The 21498-nt window shown below is 55.6% G+C and overlaps 1 protein-coding gene across 4 annotated transcripts in view; it reads right to left on the reverse strand.

Moving 5' to 3' along the window:
• LOC116568006 (SPRY domain-containing SOCS box protein 1) overlaps nt 1-21498 on the reverse strand; it is a 108981-nt gene that overhangs the window by 14903 nt on the left and 72580 nt on the right. The window contains exon 1 of one of the 4 annotated variants that reach the window (XM_032303430.1): nt 11435-11494. The exons of the other annotated variants lie outside the window; for them this stretch is intronic. The gene's annotated coding sequence lies outside the window, so the exon portion shown is untranslated. Of the gene's footprint in view, nt 1-11434; nt 11495-21498 lie in introns of those variants that run through there. 4 annotated transcript variants of the gene reach the window in all.

Raw genomic sequence — 21498 nt, forward strand, 5'->3', positions numbered from 1 at the left:
AGGGCCAGTGCTGGCGCAGGGCTCTGTGCAGTCAAAGTCGCCTGAGGAGGTTCCGGAAATGCCGCTTGGACACGGCCTTGGCTTCTTCTTGGTCAGCTGGGCCACGTGGTTGTCTGCCCCCAGGGAGGAGCAGCTGGGGTGGGGGGTCACTGACACTGAGTGTGCCCCCGAGTCTCCACTCCCCTCTGCTCCCGGCTCAGCCGGGTCCCTCCTCCTACTCACCCCCCCCAAGCCGGCACAGCACCCCCGTTTGCCCCAAGGACAGCAAGGGGAGCACCCACCCCCAAGGTCAAAGCCAAGCACGCGGTGTGAGTGTGTGTCTCCAGCACTGGAGGGCTGGGTGGGGGCGGTGGGGGAGCACACGGGGCCAGGGAAGGAGGACTCACAGCCACAGGGCAGGGACACCTGCATGTCACACCCTTGCCCTGTAAACGGACTTGTTTGACCCAGAAGAGGGACATAGAGAGACGTGAGCAAACACACTCTAGAAGCTTTAAGATTTGGCATTTACTTTGTGTGTGGATAAGATGAAAAGCTCTGGGACTAGGGGTGAGGACTCACAGGGGTCTGCTATCAGCCCAGATGCCACTAAGCCCTATGGTTTGAGCCGGTGGGGCCCCTTTCTCTCGACTGAACACCCCTTATCTCTCCCTCACTAATGCCAATATGCCTCATCTTTGAGGGGTCAAAAGTCAGTTCATGGGTCACTGCAAAAGGGGATGCCTCTGAGACCCTCTAGTGGGCAAAAGCATCCCACCTAGTCCACTCTGCAGCCACCATGGGGTGGGGTGACCCGTGGCTCCAAGACCCATCGGAGCCACCTGTGCACGATGGCATTCCAGGTGGGCTTGAAGCCGATGAGCTTTCCAAAGCTCCTGCTCCCACCGCTGCTACAGACAGCAGGTCTTGGGATGTGCCGTGTTCTTGTCTCCCTCTGTGAGTCATACAGTCAAGGGACGCGGTCAGAGGACCATCTGTGACAGAGGACAGAGAGCCATGCGGGATGCTCAGGGCTAAAAAGGTTGGGGGGATCTCGAGAGAATGTGGGAGAAAGTCACTCATGCACAGGTGTGGGGGGGGTGTCTAAGATATACCCCCAAGTGTAAAACACCCAGCAACCCATCCCTGCAGGATCCTGTCTAGGAAACCCAAGAGCCCGGCACAGGGATGTGTTCACTGCCCTGTAACCACCCCAGCCTTGGAGGGAAAGAGGGGGCCCTTCAGACTGCTCCTGACTTATCAAATGCAACGTGATGCCGTTATATTTTTAAAAGTAAATTGGAGAACAATACGTGCTCCCATTTCTGTAAGAACAGAATTTAAGAAGATTCTATCTGTGCGCATTTACCTGTTTGCAGGCATAGAGAAAGGTTAAAGGAATAAACAGCTAACCTTTCCCAATGGTTAACCTTGGAGGGTGGTGTGCGAGGAAAGATGTGTTCACTTCGAACGTTTTTTTTTTTTTTTTTAAAGAGACAGAGACAGAGAGAACACAAGCCGGGGGAGACGCAGAGGGAGAGGGAGAAACAGACTCCCCGCTGAGCAAGGAGCCCGACATGGGGCTCCATCCCAGGACCTGGAGATCATGACCTGAGCAGAAGGCGGACACTTAACCATCTGAGCTACCTAGGTGCCCCTGAATTTTTTTTTTTTTAAAGGCTCTATGCCCAGCATGGAGCCCAAAGTGGGGCTTGAACTCACGAGCCTGAGACTGTGACCTGACCTGAGATCAAGAGTCAGACGTTAGCCGACTGAACCACCCGGGTGTCCTGACTTTGAACATTTTTTGAATTGAAATTTTTTTTAAATGCTGGTCTTACTTTGGTCGTGAAATGATTTTTAAGCACACACCGAAAAGAATAAAGACTGAAAAATACCGACTGCACCCTTCCACAAATGAGCTGTTCCCAAAACAATCCCTAAAGGCTCTCCACTCGTGTCCCCTCTCTAACGCAAGCACAGGACAGATGTTTGGTTTACCCGGGGACATACACTGGAAGGACCCAGAGTTGGCAGGAGGGCATTTAAAATAAAAGATGGGAATCCCTGCGTACAGCCCTGGGGCCATCCCAAAGAGGGAAGTTATTTCTACAATGATTTCTCCCAAGACGTCCAATTGCACTGTCTCTAAGTCATAATTTTATTTTGCCCGGTAAAAAAAAAACAGGGCAGCTACGGTCTCCGCTGGCCCCAAATAAGAACAGAACTGCTCTGTCCCGAGCCCTGAAACCCACAGTGGTTCTGTGCTCAGGGGAGGCCAGACGAGGAAGGAGGACCTTGGCGTTACCACCCTTGGCACGGGCAGGACCTACTAGTCCTTCAGTTAAAGCCATCTTCCCAAAAGCCCTTTGGGATCCATCAGTCTTGGAGCCCACCTCTACTAAAAAGCATCCTTTTATCTTGTTGTTTAAGAAAAAAAAATCTGTCGAAGGAGTAGTCCTGTCTGACAGAGACACATCCAAGGTGACGGGTGGCAGACGGACGGGGGGCAGGGGGACGGGCACGCGCCGAGGGGGCCACCAGAGAGTGGCAGACACACCACTCACCTCCTTTTAGTCCAAGTCCCCCTCCGTGTGTCCGACTGACCCCAGAACAGTAAAACCATTGTTTTGACCCGAGATGGGGAAAGAATGAAATTCAGGATGCGGAACAAGGTGACCTATTTATAAAGCCTCCTTTCACCTGAAGATCAAATAAACTCCCTCCTCCCACCTCCCCCACCTCACACGTCGTGGTTGCAGCCCAGAATTTTGCAAGAGAAGCACCCCCGGAGCGGTCTGGTACTACGTCAACACAACCTCTGCAGCCTGGCCACGTGGCTGACCGGCTCTGCCTGCTCATTAGGGGTCCCGGCTCCTCGGGAACACGCTTTGGCAGGGGGCGCCCTCGGGGAGTGCTCCCGGCGAGCCTGGCCACGGAGACCCTGACAGGGGGTGCCACCGCTGCCAGGACACATGTCCCCCACCGTGTCCCACCTGCCCGCTTGAGGAGAGACGTCTGGGGACACCCAGGAGGGCTGTGTTCGAAGTAAGGCTCTGCTCCTAGAACCAACAGAAAGCGTTGGTCCCTTCTGGGAAGTTCTGACGAGTGATTTTGGAGAGAAAATCCCGCACGGTCCAGAGCCCTAGCCTCTGACCTCAAAAGACCAAGAAGGCACCTGTTGTAAACACCTACGGAAGGACCCAAATTACTCATGGCACTTTCAGAAAGCGCTCGAATCAGTTGAACCTTGCCCCTGGGAAATCAGCGTTACATTCATACAGAGACTAAAAATTAAAATAAAGAGTCACGCCGCAGCCCCAGACAAGGCGGTGACGGCAACTACCTGTGCCCGGTTCGGATGAGAAGCCCTGTTCTCAGAGGGCCTCAGTGACATGCAGTGACACACAGAGATCTAACCAGAAGTCTACCAAGACAGAGAGCGGCCGAGGAGCCTACATCAGGGGCTGGGCACCCATCAGACTGGGCCCGTCTGGTACCCCAGAGGCAGGGACCAGAAAGGCAGAGCAGAGAGTCGCCCTCGGCCAGGTCCACGGGGACCGTTCACGGGATCCCAGGGGAAAGGCTTGGGGATATTGGGCCCTTCTTGCCCCAACCTGGCTGGGGCCTCCGGGGGAACTGGGGGGCCTTAGCAGTGAAGCCTCCCCTCCCTGAGGCAGGGGCCCAAAGGGGCCTCCACAGGGAAATAAGGGTCCTCCCAGGAGCCCTGGTGTTCCTGCAAGACACTCACTGGCCCGCTCGCTCTGGAGCCCACTGGCCTGGAGCGACTCCCCCTGCCACCTGCCTCAATCATTCCCAGGAGCAGAAATCTGACTGAACCCAGGCTTTAGAGCCCAGAGGCCTGAGTGGGAGCGGGTTATACTCTGGCCTCCTCCAGGGGGACGTGGGAGCCAGGAAAGGTCACCCCAAGACTCAATGGGCTGGCCACCAGGGGGGTGAGAAGGCTGGTCTGGTCTGCCTCTCCCACCCTGCAGACAGAGGTGATGCTCTCAAAGCACCCGGGGGTGGAGAAGGACTGGAGAAAGGGAAGGCTCAGGACTCCAGTGTGGAATTGAGATGCTAAAGCAATCGACACGGCACTGGGCACACATAGTAGGTGCTTAAGACACACAGGAGGTGCTCAAGACACTCTGCACCTGGCCTTCTCCAACCCCTTTTTAACACCAGAGGACACGGATGGGAATCTTGAGTGTCTCGTGCAAAAAAGCAGTGAGCCAGGGAATACCATGGTAGGCACCGGTTATGGCCTTGTGGGGCAGCCTGAGGAGCCCAGTCCCCCAGAGGGGGCCAAACAGCAGGCATCCTTCCCGGCATTGCAGGAAGCATGTGGGGAGGCAGGAAGCTCCGTGTGAGGATGAACAACTTCCAGTGCTGCAGATGAAATAACGTGAGCTTCTTGGGTCAAGAGCAGGGCAGAAGTCCCAAGAACGTTCTCCAGAAGGAAGAGGCGGCAGGGGTGGTCTCCAATGATTATGGTCACAGGAGTGGTTCTCAAAGTGGGGGGGGGGGGGTCCTCCAGACTAGGAGGTCAGCATCACCTGCTGGAGAAGCGACTGCTTGGGCCCCACCCCTGACCCCTGAATCAGAAATTCTGGGTCTGGGGCCCAGCGGTCTGCGTTCCACGGAGCCCTCCGCCAGGTTAGGATGCTGTGTGTGTGTTCAAGGGCATCACAGCTCAACATTTGGGAATCTCGAATCCATACGAATGAACTTCTGGGCTCAGATTGCCAGCAACCATTTTTTAAGCACGGCTTGTTCCATCTCGATTTGAAATATTTCAAATGTTATACGGGCTCGTAAGAAATCACAATCCAGAAACATATACAGAAGACATTAAAGCGTCCCCCCCTCCCGCGGGGGGCAGTCCACTTGGAGCCAAGGATCACACCCACGTGCCAGTCCCCAGTTTGTTTATCCCAGGTCATAATATATTAGTCCCTGTGTACGACCATCTCTGTCACTTGTCTGTAGAGATGAAGGTCAAAGTTGCTTGTAGTGGCGGTCCCGTGTGGGATAAGGGATTTCCCACAGCAGGCTGGCCTTAGACAGCTTCCTCTCACAAGTTGGTGGCCCCCTCTTCCCACATCACTCTCAAAGTCTTGGACCTCAGGGCCCCTACCCCACTGTCGATTTTTAGAAGAAGAAGATCAAATGTCAAAGCAACCTCCCACCGGACTTCCTGGTCTTTGAACTGGTTATGGGGGCTGAAAGGGGCTCAGATTTCTGCACGGCCCCACCGGGCTGAAGACTTGTCACCTGGACCTCGACTGGAGTGCAGCCAAGGAACTTGGAAAGGATTCTAAAAGGAATCAGGGCTTGTGTCTCCTAGTGCAACCTAATCACCATTCCCTGTGTGCAATTTCACGGAACTGAACCGGATGCCGAGGGAGAGGTAAATCCCCACGCCTCACAGGCCAGCTGACAAAAGAACTTAGCCCTATTTCTAAAGCCACAATGGCTCACAGACTTCCTGTTCTATGTTGCTGGACCTCCTCCTCCTCTCCTGTCCACTTGAAAAGTCCTGAAACCCCGGGCCACCCCTGGCTAAGAGGAGTCTCTGCAAGTCCAAAGGCAGCGAATCAATCACTCCTGAACTTCCAGGCTGGCCCGAAGGCCCAGCTGTCAGATCCCCACAGCACCAGCCTGTCACGGGAGGGTGTGGGTAAGGCAAGGAGGCAGGAAGCGGCCTCCCCCGCTGGGGCTCCTGGGGAGAACTATGCAGCCATCAGAGATGCTGGCCAGGAGGACCACGGCAGGACAGGCAAGGAAAAAGGTCTGTGATGGCAACTGAAATGAAGAACACCAACCCTATCTGCCCTAACACTGAATCTAGAACATACTATACAGGCATGAGCGGGAAAAGGGAGGAAAAGGAACCCAGAAAATTGAAAATGTGTCTGTGTTTCAGGTGATGCGCTTTTCTTCAAATTTCCTTACTGTTGTTTTATTATTTGTTATTATTTGTTATTTGGCAAAAACATACGTGGACGGACCCCCAGGCCCACCGGCGGATGAACGGGTAAGCCAGCTGTGGGCCACACACACAATGGAACGTTATTCAGCCTAAAGAAGAATCGAGGACTGACACACGCTACAACCTAGACAAACCTCAAACGAAACACTGATGCTGAAACCAGATATAATTCAAGGTCACGTGTGGTATGAACCACTGACACGATAAAGCCAGAATGTGTGACTCCATAGACAGGAGGCATCCTGGCGGTTGCCAACGGCTGGGGAAGGTGGGGAGGAAGTGGGAATGACTGTTAACGAGTCAGGGTCTCTTTGCAGGGGAAAGAATGTTCTGGAACTAGCCAGAAGCGGTGGCCGCACAGCATCATGAACATACTAAAAGCCCCTGGATGGTACTGTTTTAAACCGTGGTTATATCACGTGCATCTCACCTCGACAAACAAAAAAACCATACAAGGGTGACAAGCGTCCACCTGCCCAAAACCCACAGGGCGGGAGGTGGGTGAGGAAGGGACTGCAGGGCCAAGGGAGGCCCGGAGCTTGAAGAGGTCGGGCTGGGGGAAGGAGGCCCATAAGCCAGGGTTCCACGCAGGGCCACAGACAATGGCATGCCCAGGCAGGGCGTAAGGAGTCTTCTAGAGCTGGGCAGTTGGTGCTCAGGGCTCCCCACCCCACCCCCCTTTCTTTCCTCCACGAGAAAGAGAGCAGAGCTGTGGTTTGGCACGCCCTCAGCCTGGACCCAGCACCTGCAGATCGAGTTTCTCCGGAGGAATCTGGAGAGCGTGCCTGCATCTCCGCGCCGCACCCGCAATGTGCTGGGGGGCGGGGCGGACGACAGACACAGAAGCTCCCCAGTCCGAGGACGAGGTCACGGAAGGACCCCCCCACGGCCCAGCGATCACCATTTGCACCCTCTCCGATGGGGGACTGAGGCGGGCTCAGGAGGGCCAGAGCTCCCAGGTCCCTGCTCGGGCACAGAGCCTGTCCACACCCCGAGGCCACTCCGAGCTGGCCGAGGCCACGCGCTGCGATACCAGGAAACCATCCCACGGTGCAGACCCTGCTCACTCTGTCGACGATGTTGGTGCCCACTGGCCAGTGGCAAGGCCCGGGCTGGTGCGCAGTTGGAGGGGACCTGTCGCCACACGAAAACCTGCTCCCATGGGTTGATTTTCTGGGCTCTCAAGAGGATTCTTGCTCACAGGCCTGGAGAGACCTAAGCCTCGTGGGCTGGGCACCATGCTCTCCCTCGACCCTCTCTGGCTGGACTCACTCATGAAAAACACGGGAAGTTGGGAAAACGGGACCATGCTCAAGGCCTATGTGCATACAGCAGGTGCTTACAAAATATCCGGGTTGCATACTCACCCCATCCCAGAAGCACCTGCTGAACCCTGGGGTGGGGGGTGGGGAAGCACGGGCTTCCCAAGACCCTTTCCTTGTTCCCTAGTCCCTGAGACCCCAACTAAGTGGATGATTTGAAAGTATGGGCCACACGTGGTCGGTGTCCAGGTGAGTGCGACAGTGTGTCACCTTGGCGGGCAGAGAGCATCTTCTGCAGTTGGAAAGTGGTAAGTATGGGCAAAATCAGCAAGACAGTCGCCCGCAGAAGTGATCCAACCTCAGAGGTGGAACGCACCTGTTCAGCTGAAGAACACTTGGAAAACACCTAAGTCCAAATAAGGCGCCTTAGGGTTGGCATTCATTCCAAAAATATTTATTAGGCACCTCCTGTGTACACACAGGTAGAAATCATCGCCTTCACGGAGCTTGGTCTAGTAGGGGAGACGGCTAGCTAGCGATCCTGTGAACAATTAACGCAAACTTCAAGGGCAGAGGTTGGTGTCTGTCGTGTTCACTGTGGCAGCCGCCAGGCCTCGGACAGTGCCTGGGGCATAGTAGGTGCTCAATAAGTAATGACAAAATTTTGAATGACAAAATATCTAATGCAGGGTCAAGCAATATGTGTCGAAGAAAAATAGGGCACAGTAGTAAGGACGGAGCCAGAGATGGGAGCATGGGGTGAGGGAAGGTTTCCCTGATACCGAGACGTGGACGGAGACCTGGAAGAAGGAAGGACGAAAGCGTGCGCCTTCTGGGCAGACGGAGCGGGAGGTACTAAGGCCCTGAGGTGTCAGCACACTTGGCATGCTGGGAGAATGACAGAGGGGCCGTAGGGCTGGAGGGCAGGGGGGAGGCTGTGGAAGGAGGCCGGGTAAGGGCTGTGCAGAGGGCAGGCACACAGGCCTTGCTGACTCTCCAGAGTCAGGACTCTGGACTCTGTCTCCAGTGTGATGAGAAACCAGCAGAGGCCTTTGCGCCGGCAGAGGACCCAGCCTGATTTCTGCTCTCCCGGGATCCTTTCAGGCTGCTGTGGGGAGAAGGGGCTGCCGGCAGCCCGAGTGACTGTGGGGGACCGTCTGAGGCATCAGTGCAAGAATGCAGCTCGAACCTAAGGGCGGTAGAAGCGCCAGGCTCCAGAATGTAACCAGAATGAACTACCTCCCAACAGGTGACATTAGGCCTTGTCCAACGGAAGGGCTTGCTGAAGAGAGGGATTGTTTAAAAAAGCTGGTGGTGAGTGAGAACACAGAGCCAGCACCCAGGAAGATAGTGGCCTAACCCATGGACCCAAGGACTCTTGTGACCTCTCTGTCTGACGACAGCGGAGATACCCGGTTACAAAACAGGAAGGCCATTCAGCCTTGAGCTGTGGTTCTGTGGTTCCCATGAGCCATGTCTAGAGGCAAACACACATCTTCAGCACCCTTGACTGTCCTTCTCTTTATTGTATGTGAGCAAATTACCTCAGGCTTATACCTCAGTCTCTTGTAAGTTTGGTGGCTATCTCTAACCTGTATCAAAATTGGAGACACTGGGGGAAATAGCCCGGTTCCTGAATCTACAGAATGTGGGTGGACCACAGCGACCCCAAGGGCCCAGCTGGCCCCCTTGGGGTTGTCATCTGAGCAGCCCCACTCCCTCTATCCAAGACTTCTTGGAACCGAAACAGGATCAGTCAAGGGCAGCTTGTTTACCAAGTGCCTACAGAGATGGAGAAGACCCAGGCCGTCTGAAGTTGGGCGCTTCAGGCTTCAGCTCCAGGAGCTGGGAGACTCTGGCCAAGTTCTCCGCCCTCTCTGACCCTCAGGTTCCTCCACCACTGCACGGGGTGGGGGACGGCTGCTCGATGTCATGGGTTTGACTTGAGGGTTAAATGAGGAGCTGGTACAAAGCCTGGACTCAGTAAAGACCCAACACTGGCCATGCGTTTGTAATTTAGGGGTCTGAGGAGAAGGGAGGAGGGGGAGGGACGCCGGGAGGGTTTCTGGAAAGTGTCTCTGGTAGCTCTCCAGTGGCGGAATGCGGCCATAGCACAGCCTCAGAGATCGGCAGGGGGTGTCGGTGACTCAGCTCCGTGGCTGCCTCTCGCCACCTCAGGCCTCCTCAGGAAGCGCTCAGGTGCCAACGCTGTAAGGCCAGCCGACGTCTGCCTCGACCGGATGCTCCCTGGTGCCTCCCCATCGCCCCCCGTGGTGCCTGCCCCAGGACACGGTGGCACCTGTGGGGGTGGGCCTCTGGTGTCCTGGGCTCTGCTGAGGCCAGGTGGCTGGGACACACACATCTGGAGAAGTTTCTTGGGAAAGCCATTTGGACCTGGGCTGATGTCTATCCCACTTGGGAAAGCAACTTCCATCTGGGCTGAGTCTATCCCACTTAACACATCTGAGAATGCAAAAGGAAGAAACAGGAAGTGGGGAAAAAGGGAAATTGGCCTGATAACCATTTAATGGGTTAGTCCTGGAGGGCAGTCAGGGCAGAGGAAGAAGCAGCCAGAGTGAATGTGTTTGCTTCTCCAGCAAGCCTGTTGGCAACAACTTTGGAAATGCAAGTAAGCAAGTCCCAGATCGGCCATTTGGGCTGGGCTCGGTCCCCCTGGTCCTAGGGCCCCGTGAGGGCTGCAGGTGCACGCCTTCCGTGCTGGCCTCGGCAACATTAGCCAGACCAATATCAGGAGAGTACTTCCTCTGCAAGCGGGACTTGCCATAAAATACAACCGGCAGGAGGGAAATGAGGGGCAGAGGACGTGCCCCACACCCCTCAAGGTCACGGACGCGGGGCAGCTCAGACCACAGCCCCAGGTGCGGGAGCCCCTCTGCTGCCCCCCTCCCGCTGTGGCCGGCCCCAGGGACCGCCTTCCTGGCTGGGCGGTGAGTTTCCACAGCTGGAGGAAGACCACAAGCTCTTCTCTCCTGCCGAACACACTGGATGTTTCTAAGACCGTCCCAAGTTTCCGTTCCCATATCAAGAGCGCCTCTTTTCTGCTGAGGCAGCAAGACCTGCCAACAAAACAAGCGGCCGGGACCCGCGTTTTCGTAACACAACGCCCTCCCTTGAAACGTGCTGCAGTGAATCACTGAGGTTTAATGGTATCGGCAGCTGGGCCGGGGGAAGGAATCCGTGTGAAAGGCGGACGGCGCAGCCCGAGCCGGTCCCCACGCGCCCTGCCCCAGCCCCCACCCACAGAGCCCACCTCTCTGATTGACAGCGGCCTCTCTCCGGGCCCCCAAACAGAAAACCAGACACGACTGCGGTCCTGCACGGGGAGCCGTCCAACTCCCTCCCCGAGAACACCCTTCCGGGGCCAGGGAACAGTCACCCCCACCCCGCCACCAACCGCGCCTGGAGTCGGCTGGAAATGCAGAGTCCTGGGCCCTGCCCAGGTGGTCTGGGCCCAGGTCCCAGGCAGGCCGCGGAGCGGGCCCTCCCCAAGGCAGCGGCCTGGACGGAACATGCACCAGAAAGGGAACGGAGGGGCGCCTGGCCCTCTCCAGGAAGCAGTCTCGAAACATCACTGGCTCCTCAGAGACCAAATCTAGAAGCTGACAAGGTTCACAGAAGTAATGGCACAGCCTGTCAGGGAGCAGGGGCCCATAAAACAGGCTGTAGAGTCTCTGGCCTACACCTTCTAGAAGCCCCCGCCATGCGCAGTCTGAGAAGACCAAGGTTTTGGAGCCCCTGCTGCAGACCCTCCTGGTCTCACAGTTCTTCAGGGGCTCCCGTCTGCCGGCCCTCCGAGGCCTCTGCAGCTCTCCACATCTCCCCTCAGCAGCCAGCCGCGCCAGCCTCGGCGCTCTCTGGGAGCCTCCCTCGGTCTTACGGCCACACCTGCTGTGGTCCCGACCCTTTCACTTCAGACAACCCCACCCGCTGGAATCCTGTCCCTCTGTCTGTCCTGACACTCTCCGTCCCAGAGCCTCCCCGGTCAGCCTCACGCACTTCTCCTTCTCCCGCAAAACCCTCCCTGCCGAGTCACCTCGGGACCCTGGGTCCTGCCAGAACCCAGAACGCGGGTCCCCTGTGGCCCCGGGGAGCATCCTGGCTGAGCCCCACAGCCCTGCCGGAGACCCACCCCACACGGCCCGCCAGCAAGGGGCCTCACAGTCTCCCGGACACCTACCGGCAGATCCAGAGTTCTGGAAGGTTTCGGGCCGGTGTCTGGGGAACGCGTCAGGAGAGAAGCCCGTGGGCCCTCAGGTTGGGGGTAGAACTGAGGAGTGGAGGCGGCCCCCGGAGCTCCGGGAGCAGGGTGCCCTCCCTGCCAGCAGCCAGGCCCGCGGGTCCCCCAGGCCTCCTTTGTCGGGGCTGGATCAGCCCTGGCCTGAGTGAGCTCCACAGTCACCAAGGGGAAGCGGCCCTTGGTTACCACCGGCCTGGAGAACACAGAAGGCCAAACAAACACTGGAAAGGCTCCTCCACAGACTCACTCCTCGCTGCTGGGAACAATTACAAGGTAATAGGCCAGTTTTTAAAAGCCCTCCAGAAGGGAGGCTGTGGGCCCAAGGGGAGGCCACTTTGTAACCCGTTCCCTTCCTGCTGCCGCTGCTACCGCTGCTCCAGGACCCGGGGACCCTCCCTCCGCCCCCTTCAGGGAAGCCCAGAAAGGCAAGGCTGGAAGTCACAGAGGAAGCGGGGCCAAGGCAGAACCTTACGCGGACGCCGTACCCATCTCAGCAGCCAGTAAGTCAAGGTTTCAAAATGACAGGTGGGCCCGGCTTGGCAGCGGTGGAGGTGACGTCCCTATAGACCTCAGCCCAGCCTGCAGGGGCAGCCTCATTAACAGCTCTGCTCCCTTCTCCCCCTTCCCAGTCCCCTCTGGCAATGACCAGCTCTCTTGTCCCCAAACAACTTGTCAAGAAATGAACAGAAACTCAACAGCTTACTGGGGGCTCCTGGTGGGGCTGGCGGGCGACGGGCCAGGATCACACCCAGGCCACGGCTATCCCCCCTAAGGCTATCCTCTCGGAGGGGGGGGTGCTTCAGGCCCAGTCTGGGCACTGATCACCACCTGCCTCCTGTCAGAGCAGACCCGGAAGCCCAGGCCGTGGCTGTCCCCCAGACGGAGGCACCTCCGGGCCAGGGCTTCGGCTACGTTCCAGGTGCCCGTGAGCAGAAACCATGGGGGCACTACAGTGGGGACAGGGTAGGGGAAGATCTGAGGGACACTCCTCCAGCCCATCTCTAGGGGTCCCTCAGGTGGCGGGGGAAGGGGCACAGGTAAGGAGAGGGTTTTCCCCCCACCATCCGCCACCGCGGATTTATACCAGAGCCTTTAATATTTTCCGGCACTGATTCAAGCCAGGCTTTTTCTCCCCTCTGCCGCAATGAGAAGGAGGGAGCATCCCCCGTTTCCTCACAAGGGACAGACTGCTAGCTCTGGACAAGGAAAGTGGCAGCGGGTCCAGATCCCCAGCCAAAGAAGAGACCCCTAGAATATCTGTCTTACTCTGGGACCCCCTACCCCACTGGGCACTCGGGGCAGGTGTTCTGCCGTCTTAGTTTAGTCACGCTGGTCTCAGGCTAGAAGAGCCAACCCTGGTTTCAGGGGCCTCCCGGGGCACAGAGACAGAAGACATGAAACACACAGACTGGCAGAGACGCAGAGTCAGAGACAGAGATAGAGAGACACATAGAAACAGTGAGAGAAAAACAGACACAGAGAGACAGAGACAGAGACAGATAGACAGAGGGACAGAAAGACAGGATGACGCTGGAAAGGAAGCACAAGGGACAGGAGGCAGGAGGTTGGAGGCCCCAAACCCTTAGCCTATGTCCATGTGGGGCCCCAAGTGGCCAGAGTGTCCCCACCAGGAGGGCAGCGCTGAGGATGTGTGTGGGAGTGGCCTACAGAGTGGCTGCTGACCAGAGGACCCTGCCCAAGCCAGGCAGGAGGGTGAGTGCTCAGGAGGGGGGGGGGGAGGGCAGCAGACAGCAGGTGCACCTCCACCCACCCCCAGCCTCGCCCTGCTCTGTCACCCCCACAGAGAGGGTTTTTTGTCCCCAAACCAGGGAGGTCTTAAAGTTAAGACAAGCCAAGGACCTCATGGACCAGGCAGGCCAGGGGCTCCAGGGCCAGCGAGGGGTCCCCTGGTCATGGGTCCCCAGGTCCCCTGGGCCGTGCTCTGGGCAGAGAGGGCGTAGCAGCAGCTGCGGCAGCTCCACGGGGAGGGCCTGCACCTTGCGGGGTGCCCCCTCTCCTTTGAAAAGAAACCAGTACCTTTCAAAGTGAGGGCCTGGTTCCCCCAGGTACCTGGAGCCAATCTCCCCGTGTCCCTGCCCCACCTGGCCAAGTCCCTGCTTGTCCTAGAGGGACCAGGGGCCACTTTCCACCGCCTCCCTGCCCCTGTCCCAGAGCGGTTCTCTCGGGATGGAGGATGGAGTCTCGGATCCCCACTCCGACATGCTGGGGATTGAAATGGAGCATTTCTAGGACAACCAGACAGAAACTACCAGAAAGCTCCTCCCCTACTCCCTTAAGCTAATGTGGTTTCTTCCAGATCCTCAGGTGTGGACTTTGTTCTGACAGGGGGAGGGGAAGGGGCCAAGAATCACTGGACTAAGACCCCAAAAACCCCGGGAGCACCCCCTTCCCCTTCCTCCCTTGAGGACTCCCCCCCTGGGCAAGGCACCATTGCAGCTTTCCCCAGCAGGAGACCAGCTAGGGAAGATGTCACTGAGCGGTGTCTTCTGTTTAAAAACCCATAAACCGCCTTTCCCATAGTAGTCTTTCTCCTCACACAGTGGAGAAAACGTAAACCATCAGGAAAACGTAAAAAAAGCTTGACACTGTCTTGCTCTTTTCTAACCACGAATGATCGCCCAGCAAAGGCGACGGTCTGCTGGGGTGGGGAGACCGAGGCCAACAAGCCACGGCTGTCTGCGGCCTCAAGGGAGAGTCACAGCAGAAGCAGGTGCATGGCCTGCGGAGGGCTGCAGAGATGGGTGTGGGTGGAGGACGGTGGGATCCGCGGGGCTGTGCCCTTTGAGCGGCCCCGACAGAGCGCTGAGGTTCGAATAGCAGAGCTGAGCCGAGGGAGGCAGGCCGGAGAGACACTCTGGGCAGAGAGCCCGGCCAGTGGCGATGGCCTATTTGGGACCCCGAGGAAGGTCAAGTGATGAGAGCGGCAGGAGCATTTGGGGCATTAATGAGAGAGCACGCGTGCGAGACCGGGTCTGGAGCAGGAAGGTTGGGGGGCCGTGGTAGGAGAGGGGACCTTCCTGGGTGCCACTGCCCCGAACCCTTCCATCAATGCTTTTTGCTTGCTTTCCTGTCCTTGGGAAGAGGCAGATTAAGAACCAGGAAGGAGAGATTCGAATTTTTCTTTTAGGTAGACAAAAGCGCGTTATCGACCCAAAAAATACCACTTCCAGCCAGCAGCGTGAGAAAGCATTGCTGATTTTTTCACCCAGGAGAGCGAGAGTAACGAATACGTCGTCTGCAGGAGGGCGGAGAGAAGGGAAGACAGGAATACACGGGAAGAGGAAAACCCTTCTCCCAGCACAGAGCGGGTCCTCAACGCAAACTGTACCGATGTTCCCAAGGACCTCACCGTGAGGGGGACGCTCTGGGGCACTTTGCACCTGACACATACTAACGTATTAGGTGGCGTGATAATTACTGATCGCACGATCCGCGGTCAAATCCGAACCCCAAGGTCATCTCCTAGCCACTGACCACGACACCAGAGAACCGCCGCCTTCTTTGAAAGCGCCAAGAGATCTTAAAGCCCACCCAGCCAAAATGCTTCGTTTTGTGAAAAAGCGCAGCTGCTGTGGGAGACGGAATGGTGCGTCCCCAAAAAAGGAAAACAGAAAATTCCCGGTAACATCTGATCCACGGCCGGGCATATACTCAGGAGAACCGGAAGCAGGTTCTCGAACAGAATTTTGTTACCCCCATGTTCACGGAAGCATCTCACCACAGCTACACGGCCGAAGCCCGCCGAGCGTCCACGGACAAATGAATGGATAAGCCAAGTGTGGACGATCCCCCACAAGGGAACAGAATTTAGCCTTAAAAAGGAAGGGCATTCCGACAGCACGAGGACAGGATGCCCGATGAGAGAAGCCAGTCGCAAAAAGACAACAAGCGATGGCTCCGTAACTGGGAGGCTTCTAGAGTCATCGGATTCGTGGGCGGCACATGTGATGTGGGCATGATGGTGGACGCAGGGGCCGCGGGATGGGAAGGGGCGTTAGTGTTTCATGGGGACAGAGTTTCAGTTGGGGAATTCGAGACAGTTCGGCAGGTGGATGGTGGTGAGGGCGAATGGGCTCGGTGCCACTGAACTGAGCACCTAAAAGTAGTAAAAACAATAAATTGCATGTTGGGTATGTTTTAGAAGCACCTGGGTGGCTCAGTTGGTTAAGTGTCCGGCTCTGGGTTTTTGGCTCGGGTCATGATCTCGGGGTCCTGGGATCGAGCCCCGCTGCGGGCTCCTTGCTGGGTGGGGCGTCTGCTCGGGGTTCTCGCTCTCCCTCTCCCTCGGCCGCTCCCCTCTGTGTGTGCGTTCTCTCTCAAATAATAAAATAAATATTTTTTAAAATGCTTTGTTTTATATGAAAATAAGGAAGCAAAACCTGAGGCACAGAAAAATTAAGTGAGGAAAGCGGGGGTCCCTCCACCCCAAGCTATGAGAGGAAATGCTGAATAAGGTTTGGCCAGCCCCCCTCAGCCAACCATGGCCATGGCCGTCCACACATTTTTCCCAGGAGCCAAGCTGGAGGGGGAAGTCGGCCCAAGCAGAGATAGTATGTCACCATTTTTTTGGCTAACGAGCTCCTTAGCTCTCTTTGCCAACCTCCCTTTCCCTCAGAATAAGAAAAAGGAGGCCTTGGCTATCGGCAGGTAGCTTCCGGGTGCAGTCTGTGTGGGAAGCAGAAAACCGGGGAGGCCCACCTGCTTTTCACACCGTGGGTGCCTCACAAACCTGACGGGGAGGCAGCACGGGCAGGAGCTACAAGTGCGCTTGAAAAGGAAGATAATTTATGGAAGGCCGAGCCCAAAACGGCTAAGAAGCTGGGACAGGTTGCTGTCCAGGAAATGGCTCATGTCTCCCCTGGTCCCTCGGGGCTGCTCTGGGAACAGACACCACAGTGAGGAGACTACGGTTCTCGGGGTTCTCACAGGAAGGCAGCTTCTGGCAGAGTCTGCCCTGGACTAGGGTCCTCTAAGACACATGGGGTGACTGGCACCCTGCACACCCCATGAGGGCAGCTCGGTCCTCACTCCCGGCTTGAGGGCACAGAAGCCACCGGCCCAGGGTGCCCCGTGGACTCGCTGCCCTCTCCTGCCCCCACCCCCACTTCCTGTGGCCTCTGTCACCCTCCACGCCCTCAGACTGCAGAATCGAACGAGCTGACTTCAGGCCCCAGCCGCCTCTCAAGTCGTGACCTCCTCATCAATAGACTGAATGGCCCCAAACAGCATCTTCTCTGTCTCTCAGCTGTGTGTGAAAATACCGACCATGGCCTTGACCTTGAAACACTGGTTTCCTGCTTGGCGAGGCTCCCACCCCAGGTCCCCCGCAGGCTCTGCCTCCTGCCCCTTCAACACGGATTCTTGACGGCCCCTCCCTCCCTGGAGTTCTCTGCTCTCCCGGCTCTGGGGAGCAACTCCCCTTGACCTTGACCCGTCCAGCAAAGAGCATCGCTCTAATGGCAACCCCCCCCCCCCCCACTCACACAGCTGCCCCCACCCCAGCCCAGCCTCCACGCCTCACCCGGTTTCTGTCCTCATCCTCTCCATCGGTCACCAGATTCACACCCTCGCTTCCCCACACTACTCTTCTTGGCTTCACTGGCGCCAAATGGTATAAACACCTTCTCCCCCACCATTGCTCCAACCTGTCCCCACTCTCACGGTTAAGTCACCATCACCGGCAAGGCGACCACAAGAGTTCCCAGACCGGCCTGCCTGCCCACAGCGTCTCTCCGACCCAGCCCACACAATCCGTCTCCCTAAAACACTCTCATGTGGATGGCTTTCTTCTTTCTGAAAATTTGTAGCTCAAAAATGTATAAAAGGGATGTGTATTTTCTTTTTTAAATTAATTTAGTTTTAAAGATTTATTTATTTATTTGACAGAGAGAGAGAGAGAGACAGCGAGAGAGGGAACACAAGCAGGGGGAGTGGGAGAGGGAGAAGCAGACTCCGCACCGAACAGGGAGCCCGATGCCGGGCTCGATCCCAGGAACCTGGGATCATGACCTGAGCTGAAGGCAGACGGTTAACAACTGAGCCACCCAGGCACCTCAAGGGACACGTACTTTCAACACCTAAAGTGAACAGCTGTCGACAGTCTGTCACATTTGCTTCTGGTCCTTTTCCTGCAAAAAGGTCAAACGGCCAGAGGCCATGCATAGGCAATTCGCACGGGGCAGGGAGTGGTGGGGAAGGTAAATAAGCAAAGGGCAAAGAAACTTGTATGAAAAGATGCCCGACCTCCCTGGTGGCCAGAGACCCACGGAACTGAAGTAACAATGAGCTACTGGTTTGTACCCCCGGGTTTCTACACAGTCAATGCAGAAATCGTGCCCGCTGCTGGTGGGGAGAGAGGAGCGCGCACCCACGTGGCCTGGGCCGTCTGAATGGGCACAGCTTTGGGGAGACGAAATCGGAACGGAAATCATCTGAGCGGTTGCACTCCTGCGGTGCCGGCTCACGAGGATCAAAGCGCCCGTCCTCAGGATGGCTGCGTAACGTTATTAGAGACCCTGCCATTGTCTGCTACTCCAGGCTAAGTGTATTGCCACGGATGGAAGAGCCATCAAGTGGACAGCTCTGGCACATCGGTACCATGAACCACTACACTATACTGCTGACCCTACAGCGTAGCACTTGTACCGCTAGGCATTTATCCAAAGGTTATGAAAATAGTGATTCAAAGGGGCACCTGCACCCCAGGGTTCATAGCAGCCATATCCACAGTCGCCAAACCAGGGAAAGAGCCCAGATGGCCATCGACAGATGAATGGATAAAGAAGATGTGGTCTATACATACAATGGAATACTATGCAGCCATCAACAAGAGCGAACTCTTGCCATTTGCAACGACATGGATGGAACTAGAGGGTATTAGCGCTAAGTGAAGTAAGTCCATCAGAGAAAAACAATTATCAGACGATTTCACTCACAGGTGGAATTTAAGAAACAAACAAATGAACGTAGCGGAAAGGAAGGAAAACTAAAATGAGATGAAAATAGAGAGGGAGACAAGCCACAGGAAATAAACTGAGGGTTGCTGGACGGGAGGAGAAGATGGGGTAACTGGGTGACAGGCGTGGAGGAGGACGTGACAATGAGCGCTGCGTCTTATATGCAGCTGATAAGCCACCGAACTCTACCCCAGCACTAATAATACGTTATTAGTTAACTACGTTAACTACATTGAATTTAAATAAAAAATAAAAATAAAAAACAAGGTAAAGCCCCACCAGTGACCCTGGAGGTATTTCCACGTGCATTTAGAGAGAAAGGCGATGGGGGATACAAAAGGCGATCGTCTTCATAAAATAATGTTGTCCCTAAAGATGTGTGCATAGATATCACCGGGCAGGCAGGGAGGTAAGGAGGTCTTCGGGGTGCATTAACCTTCAATAAGGGTTATGTTAAAGTAAGAACAGTGAGATGATAACAGATGTTGGAAAGGATGGGGAGGCTTGGAAGCCCTGTGCTGTCTCGGGGGAACGTGATCGTGATGAAGCCGTCGTAGAAAACAGCAGGGCGTTTCCTCCAGAAAACTAAAAATAGATTTACCGGGAGACCCAGCCACTCCACTTCTGGTGATGTACCCAAAAGAGACGACAGCAGGTATTACCCGTGTTAACGGCAGCCTCGTTCGCAGAGCCAAAAAGTAGAAGCAACTAGAGCGTCCCTTGATGGATGGACGGGTAAGCGAGACGTGGGACACCCACCCAGCGGGGCACTATTCAGCCTTAAACAGGAAGGAAACCCCGTGACATGCCATAGCATGTAGGGCCCTTGAGGACATGATGCTAAGTGAAAAAAAGTCATAAATAGACGAGGACTTCAGGATTCCACTTACCCGAGGTTTCTTTCAAGAGGAGTCGGACTCTTAGGGACAGAAAGGAGAGTGGCATGGGGTGGGGTAGATAACCGAGTACACTTACCATGATGAAAAATATGTAATTTTAAAAAAATGACTTTTTAAAATGCTGTTCTGTTTGAAAAAAAAAAAAAGTGTCAACAGGCACGAAGGAGGCTGGGGGGGGGACTGCGGCCACCGGCCACCGGGGGCTTAGGACAGCGGGTTCTCACCTACCCCCTGCCCAAAGGACAAACTTCCAACCTAAGGTCTTCCAGAAGAATCTGGTGGTACTCTGGAAAGCAGCAGAGGCCCGTGGCTGGACACGGCCAGAGCGAGGGACCTCACAGGGACCTCACGGGGTCCCTCTCGACTGCGTTCTTCTACCTCCTTCTCTCTGAGCCTCCCACGGGCTGATCCCAGTCAGAAGCCAGGGCCAGGGGCAGCACGGGGCACGGCAGGGAGTGATCTGGAAGGGTGTGGGAGCCCCGACATAAGCCCAGAACTGTTTCTCTAAAGCAAAGTACAATACAGTAGAATATAGGGTGTCACCATTTCAGGGAAAAAGAGAAAAAGTATATTACATGTAATATGTTGTCGCTATGTACTGTAACACATCACATGGCCCACACACGCACGGTCCCATAAGCACAGCGGGTCTGGATGGACCCTCCCCAAGGAAATGACCCCATCTGATGCTCCGTGGAGGGGACTGGGGTGTCTGTGGAACAGGAGTCGATGGGGGGAGACTTTTCACGATTGAATTATACCTTTGGAATTCTGCACCCTACAAACGGTTCAAAATGTTACAATTTTTGTTCATATGAAAAATCAGAAATAGGGGCAGCTGGGTGGCTCCGTTGGTTAAGCATCGGACTCTTGGTTTCAGCTCAGGTCACGATCTCATGGGCCGTGAGATCGAACCCGGCGTCGGGCTCCACGCTTGGCGGGAGCCTGCTTGGAGCGTCTCTCCCTCTGTCCCCCAACCCCGCCATACTCGCTCTTTCTTTCTCTCTCTCAAATAAATAAATAAATCTTTTTTTAAAAATGAGAAATAAAATTGAATTTTTAAAAGAAAAAGAAATTGGAATGGTGGCTGCCTGAGTCTGGGGTGTGTGTGTGTGTGTGTGAGAGAGAGAGAGAGAGAACACTGTTGTTTAATGAGGACAGAGTTTCCGTTTTATAAGATGAAGTGTTCTAAAGACGGATGTTGGCAGTGGACATAAAACCCCATAAATGTGTGCAACACTACCGAACCATACATTTAAAAATGGTTAAGATGCGCTCCGTACTCGCAGGATGTGTCCCCCAGAAATGCATATGTTGAAATCCTAACCCCCAATGTGAACCTATGAGGAGATCAGGCCTTTGGGAGGTGCTGAGGTCAAGAGGGCAGAACCCCGATGAATGGGGTTAGTGCTCTGGAGAGATGATCTCTCTCTCCACCAGGTGAGTACACAGTAAGACAGCTGCATGCCGGCCAGGAAGAGGGTCTTGCCGCACACCACACCTGCCAGCACCCTGACCTTGGACGTCCAGCCTCCGGAACCGTGAGACATGTCCACTGGTTAAGCTTGCCGTGTGCCGTACTGTCTTACAGCAAGCCGAGACGACTAACACAGATGGTAAAGCTTATTACGCGGATTTCACTGCAATTCAAGAAAAAGAAGGCTGGAAAGACAAGCTCTGAGTTACCATCAGTTTGGGGTGGGGACTCAAGGGACAAAAGGGAAGCGGGTCATAGGCAGACGCGAAATTATGCTCCCAGCGTGTCTGCCTGAAGATGCGAATGTGTGGGTCGCATCAGCCCGGCACGGTTGGGGTCAGAGGGCTCGTGCGGGGACCTCGGGATCAGGTGGTGCGTGCTTCTTTGTATTTACACATCACGCATCACTCAGAGTCCCCATGATGCGTGCACACTGTAAGCAGGCACAGTAAAGGTATTTTCGTGGTGGAAAAAAGTTACATACAGAAAAGCACGAGGGTTGAGAGCACCGAACCCCGTATTTTTCCTGTGCAGAATTGACGACTACAAGCCATGCCGATTCAGATCGAGTCATGTCTCCTGGGAGCGCCTGGTGAAAAAAGCCCCAGCACCGTGCACATGTCATCTCCTTCACACGCCACGTGTGGCGTT

Source organism: Mustela erminea, chromosome 10 (assembly GCF_009829155.1).
Source record: "Mustela erminea isolate mMusErm1 chromosome 10, mMusErm1.Pri, whole genome shotgun sequence".
Lineage (NCBI taxonomy): Eukaryota > Metazoa > Chordata > Mammalia > Carnivora > Mustelidae > Mustela > Mustela erminea.